This window comes from Podarcis vaucheri, assembly GCF_965113315.1.
Source record: "Podarcis vaucheri genome assembly, chromosome: 5".
Lineage (NCBI taxonomy): Eukaryota > Metazoa > Chordata > Lepidosauria > Squamata > Lacertidae > Podarcis > Podarcis vaucheri.
In genome coordinates, this window is record NC_138763.1 from 41,623,913 (window position 1) to 41,637,432 (window position 13,520).

The following is a 13,520-nucleotide window of genomic DNA, read 5'->3' on the forward strand; positions in this document are numbered from 1 at the left end:
AACTGGAAAAAAGAAACTACAAGGCTATCAGTGACAGGATGAAGGGTAAATCATAGGACATTCAATTGAATGATTCTTGGGTTTTCAGCTTTGCACTATTAATTAAAATTCCTGTTGTTTAAGCACCACCTACTGGAGAGTCTCAGAACTGTCACAAATTTTAAGAAATGCTCCAGAGAGGTAGGTCTTGCTCCAGCTGTCTGAGCACAGCTCCTTCAACACGGTGCCTCCAATCCCCCTCCTGCTCAAGAGGCATACATGGGAACAGTATTCTTCTGATGTCAGCAGTATCCATCTTGCTAGGATTATGCAGTATATAGTACTATGACATATGGAAATTAGGGCCCATCCACATTTCTGCTTTCCCTGTACCTAGAAAGCACGGGTTTGAATGGTTTTCTGCTTGTCCTGTGCTTTCTAGGTACAGGTCCAAGCAGTTTTCTGTCTGCCCCACTGCTTTCCCTTAGACTGTGTGTGTATTCTATAATGCACAGTGCTGAAATAGGTAAATATTATTAATTGAAATTATATACCGCTCTATACCCAGAGGTCTCGGGGCAATTCACATAAATATATATATTGTAAATTCAGACTAGACACCTTGAGTGTCTCCTAAGAAGTGTTACCTATGTTCAAAACTTCTGCACAGTTCCTTCAACAAGTTCCTGACCTTAGCAGTGAGCAATAAAAAACTATGGTGGTACTACAAGTTAAGCAGTGTGCTGACAGAGGATACAAAACTAGGTTGGGCAGATGGGTTTAACGAAGAGCTGCACTCATGGCATACCAATGAGAAGGTTTCAAGGCAATTATGGTCTCCAGGTAGTGAAGGGAAAACACCTATAATGCTACCAGGCAAGTTTTTTAATGGGCTTTTAAAGAGGTGGCAACTTGGCAATTGCACTGGTGTTGACTGAAGGAGTAAAGTATGGTGTAATGAGCAGATTAGGTACAGGGATTCTTCAGACCCTGGCTCATTGCCAATGTGCTTGAAACATAGGGATCTTTTCCTAGTACTGAGAAATTCTCACCATATAATCAGGGAGAATCCTTTTATTACCTAAGTAATATAGGGCACCTTTTAGCCATGAGGCCCGCAAAACAGCTTATAATTAAATGAAATAATACAAGATAAGAAACTTAAGAAAACCAAATGCACAGCAACAATCTACCTCATGTATGTTAACAGCAATCTTCACTCTGGGAAAGCCTGGTGTAATTAAAAAATACCTTCACAGATGTCATAAAGCGTGCAGTGAAGCAGTGCTACCCAGTTCAATGAAGAGGAAATTTCACAGTACAGTACACTCACGACTTGCACATATTTACCGGTAACTTGTGCACAAACAGCTTTATGTGTTTGGCAAAAATATTTTTTTTAAAGAGGGTGGGTGTCCGGGAGGGGAGGGGGAATGGCAATTCCACCTGCCATTGCACCCAATATGCTTTGACTATACACTATTTTGGCTGTAGGTGCTATTCCTGGAATGTAACCCCATACATAAGTCATGGGCTTACTGTATTAAGTGCCAACACACAGAAAGCTGCCATTTCTAGTAGGGGTTAATTTTACCTCAAACACTAGTGGTGCCTGAAGCACTATCATTCCAACAGTTCCTCATATTGATGTGTGTCCTTTGGGATGAGCGCACCAGGCAGGAGTAGGTGCAGGGCACAGAGGGTGAACAAAATCTGCTGTGCCAGTGCCCAGCCCTTGCAGCTGTTTGGGTATGGGCACAGAGGGTTCACAAGGCTGCCCTGCACCGCCCATGCATAGGGGAACCTGGTCAGCCTATGCAACCCTTGGTGGGCGAATCTCCCCGATGCTGGCCGGGTGGCCATTCAGCAAGGGGGCCAAGGGTGTGATGGCTTTGGGGCCCAGAGACCCCTGGTGGCAGGCAGGGCAGGATGGGGATCCCTGTGTTGGCATGCCTGGTTCACGCCTCCTCAAAATCATACACCTGGGGCTACAGCCCCCTTGTTCCCACCATGCTATGCCCCTGCAACATCCCTTGTTCCCACCATGCTATGCCCCTGCAACATGAGACCATGCATGGGATGAGAGGCCCAGTTTGTCATACTGCATCTTCACACTTATGTAATGTACAAAAACCCCATCTCTGATTCTGTTGTTGTTGTTTAGTCGTTTAGTCGTGTCCGACTCTTCATGACCCCATGGACCAGAGCACGCCAGGCACTCCTGTCTTCCACTGCCTCCCGCAGTTTGGTCAGGCTCATGTTTGTAGCTTCGAGAACACTGTCCAGCCATCTCGTCCTCTGTCGTCCCCTTCTCCTTGTGCCCTCCATCTTTCCCAACATCAGGGTCTTTTCCAGGGAGTCTTCTCTTCTCATGAGGTGGCCAAAGTATTGGAGCCTCAACTTCACGATCTGTCCTTCCAGTGAGCACTCAGGGCTGATTTCCTTAAGAATGGATACGTTTGATCTTCTTGCAGTCCTCTCTGGTTCTATCAAGCCTTTATTTTTGCAAGTTATGATAGATATAGATAATCTAAAATCCTGATCCCAAACAATATCTTAAATGTGTGATCATTAGATGTTTTTATTTTATTTATTTTTTAAAAAGAACCACGAGGTCCTCACCCCCATCAACACCATACTGGGTGTGTTGGTAGGGGGTTAACTCTTTCCACCTGTGTTTATCTTTATCAGTGGCTTCCAGCTGATGGAACAGCCTCCCTGGTGGTGGGTGTGTCTCTCCCTCATTATTAACTTTCAGGAGGGGTTTTAAAGCATTCTTACTCAGCCAGGCATTGGGTGGCTGAAAGACACTATTCTTGGTAACCTTAAAAATTATTAGCTGTCAGATAATGTGGTTGCTTTGCATTTATTTAGGTACTCTTAAATATGTTTAGGTGTTTTAAATGGTTTTCATTTCATTTTTAAAAGTATTATTTTATCACTTTTGTCTTTGCTGCCCTGTGCTCCTTTGAGAGAAGGGGAAGACAGAAATTTAGATAGACAAAAATGACTGTATTTGCCCCAGAAAGGAAGCTCCGCTCTGCTTCTTGAACTGGAGTGTGCTTTGACTACAGTATTTAGGAGGGCTTTTGGCCCCTTTTCTGCCTCCTCCTCCTCCTGTCATTGTATGCCCTCTAGTGGCACAGAAATTTTAAAGAAACTCGCAGGTTGGCATCCCATTCTGGGCACTGACACAAACACACGCACACCGTCCCGTGTTTGGTCGTGTAGTGAAACACGGCGCTGGTGGTGTCCCTGTGACAACAGATCAAAGTGTCTTCTTCGTTGCCCGCCAATGATCCTTCTGGACTGTCAAGAACAAGGCTCGGTTCCTTCCCTCAGAGTCGATTGTGGACGGTCGAGGTTCTTTTAATGAGTGTTTTAGTGACTCTGCGTGAGGGAGCAACTCCTTTTCCGTGTGTGAGGGAAAACACTCAGACGCACAGACACTAGCTATCCCTGTGGAGGTCCCACAGAGTGAGACCACGGGCCCGTTTCTCAGGCGCCTCCACCGTTCCGAGAAGACCGAGACGAGGGAGCGCGGCTTCCGCTCACGGAGCCGCCGTTGGCGCCCGCGTTCGAGAGCGCGATTTCTCCGGGTTCCTCGGTCCGCGGCTTGCGGGGAAGGAAGGGGGCGGAGTCACGGCAGCGAGGTCACATGACCTTGCGTGGCGGCGCGGCAGCCATCTTGTGTTGTCGGTGCTGAGGATAGGTTTTGGATCCGAGAGGCTCTCCGTCCGCGACCTCAGGTAAACCGACCCCCTGGCCGTCCTGCGCCCTCCCTTTCAGGCGCGACCCCCTCGCTGAGTTCCCGCTTTCCCCTCAGGTCCAAGCGGCTGCCCCTCTGTCGCGGCCCTTCCGCGCGAACACGCCCAGGCCTCTCGCCGAGCACCGGTCTCCCGTATGTCTCGTGTCCGGAGAAGCGCATGGCAGGCGAGGGGAAACGGGCTTGAGCGTGGCGTCGGGGTTCCTTAGCTGTGGCGTTTGCCGTGCCTGGGCGGGTGGGAGGAAGTTCTGAGGGTTTAGGAGCTGCCTTGGCTCAGACCTGACACAAGACAGCTGTGGGCCTTTCCTTCTCCATGCGGCATATTGGCAGGAACTGCTGGGTCCGGGTGGGCGGGTGATACGGACTTACTCCTTGGCTGGCAGCTACAGAGGAACGTGCAGTTATTCCCAGTCCCTGTGTGCTTCCCCCTGCGACCATTTCAACTCGTTCTGTAGAAAGAGACTTTCCTACTCCATGGCCATGACTTGTCAACGCCAAGGGGGAAGGAAGGCTCCAGCAGCTGTTGCCTAATGAGCCGGTTAGTTGAACATTATACCGGCACTCATGACGAGGGCTTTACAAATGGAGGGTTGTGTGTACTTTGGGGGAAAGCTGTGGGGGTGATAGTGGTGTTTGAAGTGAAGCTGATAATATCTGGTGACTCCTGAGATTTAAGACAGTGAAGGTATATACTGGCCACTAGAAATGACACGTACTTCCACTAAATACAAGGGGGTGTAGAAGATGCAGAAACTCTGGTTAAGCATATATTGGTCATTTCTCAAGTAACAAACTGTTCTGGACAGCATGATAGCAATCTGTTAATTTGAATATTCTCTTACTATTCATTCTCTCTGTGAAGTTGTATTGAGATTTGTGCATAAAAATATGAGCTCTAGTGCTTCAGACTAAAGGCCTGTCTGATTCGTCATTCTTTTCTCACAGTGGCTAACCAGATGCCTGTAAGAAGCCCACAAGCAACCTGGAAGATAGTTATGAACAAATGATACATCAGTTCATATAATTGCTAGTTTACTTACAGTTGGAAAATAACACATGGTATAGCAGAACAATTTCTTAATTGACCAGAAATATTTTACTACTAGCCCTTAGCAAATGGGTTACTAGGGTAAGTCTTGTGTTTGCAACCTTATTTCCAGGGATACTAGTTTGCAAAATTACTTTTTGTAATTGTCACTGAAGTTGGTTTTTTTTAGTGACTCTTAAGAGATCTCCTCAGAAGAGATCCATTTCCACTACACTTCCCATCAGTTTGATTTTTTTTAAAAAACTGGAATCACTGTATCACTGTTAATCTTGGGGTTTTTTTATTTAGCTGATAATATGTTTCAGAGTTGCACAAAAACAGTGCTCTTACAGATTTTCTTACTTCACGTTCAACTGTTGGACATTCAAGGTGATTGCCATTAAAGATGGAGCTGGTCATCTCTGGATATTATAAACCAAGCAAATAATATAAAAGTAGACACAGGCAAGGCAGATTTGTTTTCTGAAGCTTATTCAGGATAGTGAGCCACTTTGTGGTTATAACCTGATCTGAAGAAAATACTAGTCTAATAAATGGCCTTTGCATTATTTATAGCAGTATGATTAATATAATTGTGTTTGCTGATGAGCTTACAGGAGCTGTTGCACAGAGACTTTGCAGGACTGGCTGTAGGGAGAATGGTCAAGAGGCACAATAAAATTAGGACCAAGAAAACCAATCAGGTAGACAAACAAGTTTGTGGCCAGATGCAAATGATGAGCATCAACATGTCTGTATGGGAAGCAGAAGTGAGGCAAGCATGGCGATACAGTAGTACCTTAGTTCAGTGTTTCCCAACCTTTTTTGGGCAACGGCACACCTGTTTAATGAAAAAAATCTCGCGGCACACCACCATTACAGCCCCGTGACGTCAGCGTGCAGCGTCACGCTGGGAGGGACGCATGAAAGTGAAAGTTTTCAATTTTTTTCCCTCCCCCTTGCCGGGGAACCTCCAAGCTTTGGGGTGGGGGGGGGAGGAGGCAGCAGAGCGAGGGACTGAGGGACGGCGGCAGCTGAGGCGGCGGCGGCTGTTGTGGTGGCGGCGGCGATAGCGGGCCGAGGTGGCCGGCGGCGGCGGGGGAGGCGGCGGCGGGTGGAGCAGGAGGGCGGCCGAGGCCGGTGAGGGAGTAGGGTTGCCCGGGGCTTGAGGAGCCGTCGCCAGGAATTGCTGCTGCTGCTGTTGTTGCTGCTGCCCGGACATGCCGGCCTCCTCCTCGTCCGCTGTCTCGCGCTCCTCCCTTTTGCACGCGCTGCCCCGCCGCCGCCCCATTGGCTGGGTCCTGTCAGCTGATCCTGTGTTATTTCCTGTGTGTGTGTGTGAGGGGAGAATGGAGAGAGAAACCTCGGCACCACCACCGCGGAGCCGCCCCCGGCTCGACGCGGATCCTCGCCGCCGCCGCCTCTCACCGCCCGCCTCGCCCGCCTCCCTCCCACGGCACACCAGCCAACGTCTCACGGTACACTAGTGTGCCGCGGAACACCGGTTGGGAAACACTGCCTTAGTTTTCGAATAGCTTAGTTCTCGAACGTTTTGGCTCCCAAACGCTGCAAACCCAGAAGTGACTGTTCCAGTTTCCAAACTATTTTTGGAGCTTCCTGCAGCCAATCAGAAGTTGTGCTTTAGTTTCCAAAAGTTTTGGAAGTCGAACGGACTTCCAGAACAGATTCTGTTCTACTTCCAAGGTACGACTGTATTATGAGTTACCGGAAGAGATGCGGACCCTGTGGCCCTTCATATGTTTTTGGACTACATTGGCCTCAGCCAGCATAGCCAGTTATCAATGATGATGATAATTCTATTCCATCACAATCTGGAGGACCACAGGTTCCCACCTCTGAGCAAGCAGATTCAAAGACCAGAAGGCTACTCTTACAAGGAGAGCTCTTACTTTTACAAGAAAGAACAATCACATATATAAGAACATACAAAAGGAGAGGTCTGCTAGCAACCTTTTCCTCTGAACCTAAAGCTAGTGAGGACAGGACACAGCAGAAACTACTTGTATCCAAACTATGTACTAAGTAGCAGTAAGGCAGCAAGGAGCAGTTTAGAAGCATTTGGCTTTGTTTTATACTAGATGCAATTTGCCATTCTGTTCAAGTCAGGAGCTATGATTAGTTTTAACCAGTGCTTTTTTCTGGCAGAACTCAACAGTACACAGTACCGGCACCTCCCCCCCCCCCAACCTTGCAGTAAGGTAAATGGAGGGTAGTGAGACCAAGCAAGCAACCATGACTAAAAGGGGGTTGTGAAAAGCAGGAGGCTGAGGTGGTGGCAAGGAAAGGAGGCCCTTGTTTGGGGTTGTATTTCTGCTCTCAGTCAACAGGTTGCACCATTCCCCCTTGCACACTCTCCCCCTAGATGTGGGACAAGCTGTAGGGGTGAGTGTGGATGGTGTGGCTGGGAGGAGAATGAGAAATGGGAGGGTGGGTGTGACGAGTGGACTGGGCAAGGTGTGGGGGGGAGGTTGAAGAAGGGTGTGCACAAAGTGGAGCTTTAATTAACTGTGGGGTGACAGGAGAGTGTGTGTGTGAGAGAGAGAAAAGGGGGGATCATGGTGAGTACCAGCACCCTTTTTTCTAAGAAAAAAAGCACTTGTTTAACTATAGTTTATCTTTAAAAAGCCTAGATCAATAACCACATTTTGAAGTTATCCTTGCCAGAGCAACTGTTACTTGACTGGTTGGCTCGCTGGGCAGTTTGTTTAAATGTCCAGTTCTTCATTGTTTAGGAACTCCATGTGGAAGATTATATTTCATGGATTTTGTCTTGTCAGGTTACTTTGAGATAATATGGACTGAGAATTAACATTTACTTCTTTACTGAATTTCAGGAGTGGCTTGCCCAGCAAGGTGGATCTATAGCAATAGCCTGCAAGGGAGATGGGATGGGATGGTGAGCTTGGGGCTGTGTGGGTGCACTGGTGGAACCAGTGTGGCATTCCCCACTGTGTGTGCTCATGCAGCCCTGACCACACCAACTCTCCTGCTAAGTGCTATTGACTTCACATCTGGGATGCTGTTGTTGTAGTTTTACTTCACTTAGTGAACTTCTGGGTCATTCCATATCAAGTGAGCCAATTTTTTTACCTCATGTCATCCAATTTTCTTACTATTTTGTACACTTGTTGAACGATCAAAACTAAGAGTGATCAAGCTATCACTCTGCATTGGAACACATTTTAAAAAGAAAAGCCTTACTAGCTTTTCAGATAACTTTTAATTGAATAACTTCCTTTAAAAATGCTCTAAGTAACTGATATTACAATTTGAAGTCTAGTTTATTCTGTTATATTTTACTCTCAAGAAGACCCATTTATCCTAAATAGAACTGAATAAGGCAGACATGTATGTACAAAATATTTTTTTAGAATATGATCCCATTGAGATTCCAAGATGAAAATTTGCAGGTAGGTCTTAGAAATATTAAATAATACAATTTTTTCAAATTTTTAATTTTGTAACTTAAATTTATAATATAAAGTAAACCCATCATGTGACATATATTAAAGCCCATGATGTTCTGAAGAGATTGGTGTTATTAGTTTTGCCATATCTCCATTCTGGGCTGAGCTTTTAAGGTTTTTGTATAGTCTGGCAAGGCCAAAATTGTCAATTTTTTGAAATTTCAAACCCTCATAACTCACAAACAGGATGAAATAAAAAATGAAAGTTTGAAATTTAAACTTAGTTTTGATCATTCAACAAGTGTACAAAATATTAAGAAAATTGGGTGTCGTGAGGTAAAGAAGTTGGACCACTTGGTATGGAATGACCCTTCTTGCTAAATTGATTTTCCATTTTTCAGTGATCAGCGTAGTGTATAGTGTTAAAAGCATAAAAATGATTTTTAAAAGACCCAACCTACAACAACAATAGTCGTAGTAATAATAATATCCACAGAAAGTTTAGCATTGTCATAGATAATTAAGATCAGCAGCAGTTAAACTTCTGCCTCTTAATGTCTGACAAAACATGAGATATTTCTGGAAAAAAGGCATGGATGGGTATTTGTATATACTTTATCCATAGGGAATTCCAGGGCCTTGGGATGAACACAGACAAGCACTTTTCTGTTGTGCTGCTAACTTATTTCTTGCAATTATAGGATCCTTTCTGTGAACCCTGGGATATGTGTAAAAAGAGATGTGCTCAAGGTTTATAGACCCATTCTGTATGAGTTTTGCAAGCCAATGACAGCTGCTTAATTGGGTCCAGAAACATGCTGGCAAACCTCAGTTGCTGCAAAACTGGTTCTTTCTCCCCACACCCATCAGGCACTGGGCTGTGGTATTAGTAGCTTCTGAAAAGTTTAAGAGAAGTCCAATCTGGATGACTTATTATAGATCACATATTGGCACTACTACAGGTGCCACATAATACCCGTTCCATATTTGTAAGAACTCAATCGTTTAGTGTGGCAGCACCTCCACTTTGGAACTCAGTACCTATTGAGAACAAGTATTTGTCTTCACAGTAGTTTTTTCAGCGCCTTCTAAAAGCATTCTTGTTTAGACATGGTATCCAGATGCTTAGAAAGTTGAGGTAATTTTAATTTGGTTTAGTAGGTTTGTATGTTTTGAAGTATGGTTGAGAATTTTCCCTCAGTTTTATTGTTTTAACTTTTTGTAAGCCACTTTGAGGTTTTAAAAAATCAAGCAGAGTATAAATTTTATGAAATAAATATTAAGATTAGCATTCAAGACTTGGGGCCGCAAAAGCATGCTTAACTGCTACCAAAGACTGAATCTTCAGTTCGTATGTAACTAACACTGGGCCTCACTGATCACAGCTGCCACTGTGTTTTTCCAGAGTTCCTTTTAGACTGTTTACCTGATTGATTGAGACCCCATGTTCCCCGTTGTGAACTTCTCTAAAAGCTCATCATGCTTGCCCACCACTGCTCGATTTAGCTTAATTCTTCTAAATCTCATCTTCTTGATCATGGCATCAAATCATTTAATTGGATAGAGAGATAGGATTCTTAGTTAACACTCTGCTGTATATGTTTTCAGTGTAGTGAGGATAGTGCACTCTAAAACTTGCACTAATCTTATTTAGTGATTTTGTATAAGTGTTAAATAACTAAATACTGAACCTTTGTGTAACGCTGCATTCTGGCATCCAGTACACTGAGCAGGCATTACCTAAGGTTGTTCTGGAACTCCATTTGCCTAAATACAGTGGTACCTCGGGTACATACGCTTTAGGTTACAGACTCCACTAACCCAGAAATAATACCTCAGCTTAAGAACTTTGCTTCAGGTTGAGAACAGAAATCACGCGGCAGCGGGAGGCCCCATTAGCTAAAGTGCTGCTTTAGGTTAAGAATAGTTTCAGGTTAAGAATGGACCTCCAGAATGAATTAAGTACATAACCAGAGGTACCACTGTAAGAGCGTAAATATTTGAGATCTTCCCCTTTGATGGCTGAAAGTTATTGCAACTAAGGTGATAAAATGTAGTGGTCTACAATGTAAATGTCTTGAGAGGATTAGCAGGTTGAAATTTCCCCTGTGACCCTCCAAACAAATAAATTCCACCATGCTTTCACTTTCCCTCAATCTCTCTCCCCCAGCCCCTGCCAATCTGAGTAACATATAGCCTGATGAAGAGTTCTGCAGAATTGAAAGCTTAGTCACTATTTTGTGACATTTTGGTTGGTCTTAATAAAGGTATTGCCCTACTATGGAGTGGGAAGCTTTGTCTAAAGGCAGATGAAAATGGGTTGATAAAGGATGTTTCTCATCCAGGAAACACTGTGGTTGCTATTCTCCCACGTGCTTATGTCATTCTGTTATGTAGTTCTACTTTGTTTTTTTAACATGAAAGCTAGTACAGAAGCTTACTATTGGTTTGGAAACTTTGAGATACTTTCATGCATAAGGACCACTGTTTTGTGTTTGTGTGGATTATTACAATTCTTTGAAGTCACTTAACAGTTATGGGGAGTCTTGACTTGTTCTTCTGTCCGAGCCCAAAATTGTGGTTTGCTTCTCCCTAATGACCCGTGATCTCTAGTGAACATGAAGCCATGGTTTGTTTGTTTTTGCTTGTATCACTCCTTGCCCTAAATAAATTATTTTCCTTTGGTTAGCACATAATGTTCTAGATAAATTTGTGTATATGTTTTGTGGCTGCTTTTTAGGGGCTTAAAGGCTATTCGTGTGCTTCTCAGAAATATTGTAGTAGTAGTGTTAATAATAATAATAATAATAATAATAATAATAATAATAATAATTTATTATTTATACCCTGCCCATCTGGCTGGGTTTCCCTAGCCACTCTGGGCAACTCCCAGTCGAATATTAAAAACACAATGCAGCATTAAACATTTAAAACTTCCCTAAATAGGGCTGCCTTCTAAAAGTAGGATAGTTGCTTATTACCTTGACATCTGATGGGAGGGCATTCCACAGGGCAGGCGCCACTACCGAGAAGGCCCTCTGCCTGGTTCCCTGTAACCTCACTTCTCGCAGTGAGGGAACCACCAGAAGGCCTTCGGTGCAGGATCTCAGTGTCTGGGCTGAACAATGAGGGTGGAAATATGCAGAATATGATGTAATGTGCTTTTCTGGCTTATTAGTTTAATTTTAGTATTATAAAATCAAGGTGTGTGTCTCCCCTCCGCCCCCTGTAACTCTTTAGGACTGGGTATTTAAGAAGGCAAAGAAGATTTGGTCAAATATTGCCAGATAATGTTGTTAAAAATTAAGTTTAGTCATAGATAGCTTACAATAATTGCAAAAACAAATTTGTTAAGTTACCATGGAACAATAAAACATTTACAAAAAAATGGAGTCCAGTGGCTCCCTAGAACCTGTACAGAATGGACAGATCATATGCAGATTGTTCCCGAAGCATGCAAGATAGAGTCCTAGATGATCCAAGGCAGTGGTGACCTTTGCAACTGCTGTCTGCTTTCTGACCTGATTTTGTTTAAAGGTGCCTATAGTTTTCGCAGGTGACTTGTGACAGAAACTTTGCTATGCTTCTAGGCAGGAAGTAAGTAACAAACAACACCATAATGAAGTGAAACAAAAAAGTGCTGCTACTTACATGGTGACATTCATGTTTGCAAGGAATTTTGACAGTATTTGTCCAGAATCAAATGGTATGTGATCAGTTGACAATATTTGACTGGTCAATTAGCATACGTACTTTTCATAATTTCAAGGATAATAGTATGTTTGCTATGATCATTCTTATGGGGCAGGAGGGCATAGTTGGGGAGAAATGACCCAGTGGGCCAAATTAAGATCTGTGGTAGGCCTAATTTGGCCCACAGGCTGGAGTTGTCTCATGTCTGTGGTAGGCTATGGGTTTTTTTAGACCACGGCTTACTGTTATGTGCAAACAGAAGCAGCATGACAAAAAGATGCAAAGCTTGGTTTTAAGAACGAAGAAATATTGTAAATAATACCCTATTTAGTTGTAGATGTACATGTTTTAGTTATCATGTTTATAGCAATGTTTAGGCAATATATGAAGAAATGTTGATGGGAAATGCCATTTAAATTGGCCTTTAAAAATCATGATTTAAATCACTGTGTTTCAATTAATCCTTCTTGATACAGAAGTCATTTTAGTTGTTTGGTGTGAATGTTTATGTGCAACAGAAACTTAGATTGTTTCGGTCAAAAACAACAACAAAAAGCCCTTGGCCAAAGTTTTTTTGGCCAAATGCGTTGGGCACAGTGTATAAATGAGGAACCAATTCCTTTCCCCCCTCCCTTCTTTTTGCTTCTGTAAGTTTGGTTTCTCTTTAAACACCATCCTTGGATGCTTCCTGTTTTTGATGTATTTTTCTTCTTAGTGTGAATGTTTGCAAAGCCAGTATTATACAGCAGCCCCTTGCCTCTTTTTCTGTTCCATGGTGCATTTTTAATTTTGATTTGATTTGAATATATTTTTTCTATAGCAGTGGTTCCTAGTGGAGTTATCCCAGAGGGTCTGTGAACTGGCCCTGCACAAGATGAGGAGGAACTGGTGAAGGCTTCAGCAGTGGCACACCCTCTGCCGCAAAATGAGCCTGACCAAGCACAAGTCAGCAATGTGCTTTGCCTGCCTGCCTAGTTGAGACACCCCCAGGGTGAGATCAGGCTAGGGCCTGGGCTACTTGCTTGATCCTGCAGTACTTTCTCACTGCCTGGATATTTCTCCTGAAAAAGAGGGATCGAAGTAGCAACTGACTCCCAATGGTAGGGGGGATGAACAGGCTGCAGCTGCTGCATTCCCCACTGTGATAGATCCAGCCTTGTTTGAGTCTTTGCTTTCCAGCTCACCTTCCTGCCTCCTTCTCTGCACCTCTTGAGATCCAGGAGGCGTCCTGTGGTGGCATCTGCCTCACCAGCCATGGTGCTAAGCTATGGTGCCCTGCCTTCTTACTGAGCTAGCAGCCTTCAGGTAGCTTTTGGCTTTGGTCTATGCAGCAACCAGCCACTGATTTCTCAGTCTGATGATCACGGTCTTACTTACCACAGAAGGGTAAAAGGCACTTCCAACACTTTTGGTGAGATTTGGCTTCTTTTCTTTTCCATTATGAGATGGAAGATGCTCTTCCACCCTCAGCACAAGAATCTCTGTGGAGAGGCTCCTTGAATTGATAATACATAAATAAACCTATTGCTTGTGAATGGTTGTGGCCTTTTGTGTTTGGTGGAAGAGTAGCTTCCATTTCTGAGCAAACATATTCTCTACTCAGGTAGGTAGCCGTGTTGGTCTGATG

At 44.0% G+C, this 13,520-nt stretch overlaps 1 protein-coding gene across 3 annotated transcripts in view; it reads left to right on the forward strand.

Moving 5' to 3' along the window:
• The first annotated feature begins 3,614 nt into the window (after positions 1–3,614).
• The window catches only part of GIGYF2 (GRB10 interacting GYF protein 2), a 75,485-nt gene continuing 65,579 nt past the window's right edge, over positions 3,615–13,520 (forward strand). For all 3 annotated transcript variants that reach the window (XM_082221705.1, XM_082221706.1, XM_082221707.1), the window contains exon 1: positions 3,615–3,728. The gene's annotated coding sequence lies outside the window, so the exon portion shown is untranslated. The remainder of the gene's footprint in view (positions 3,729–13,520) is intronic.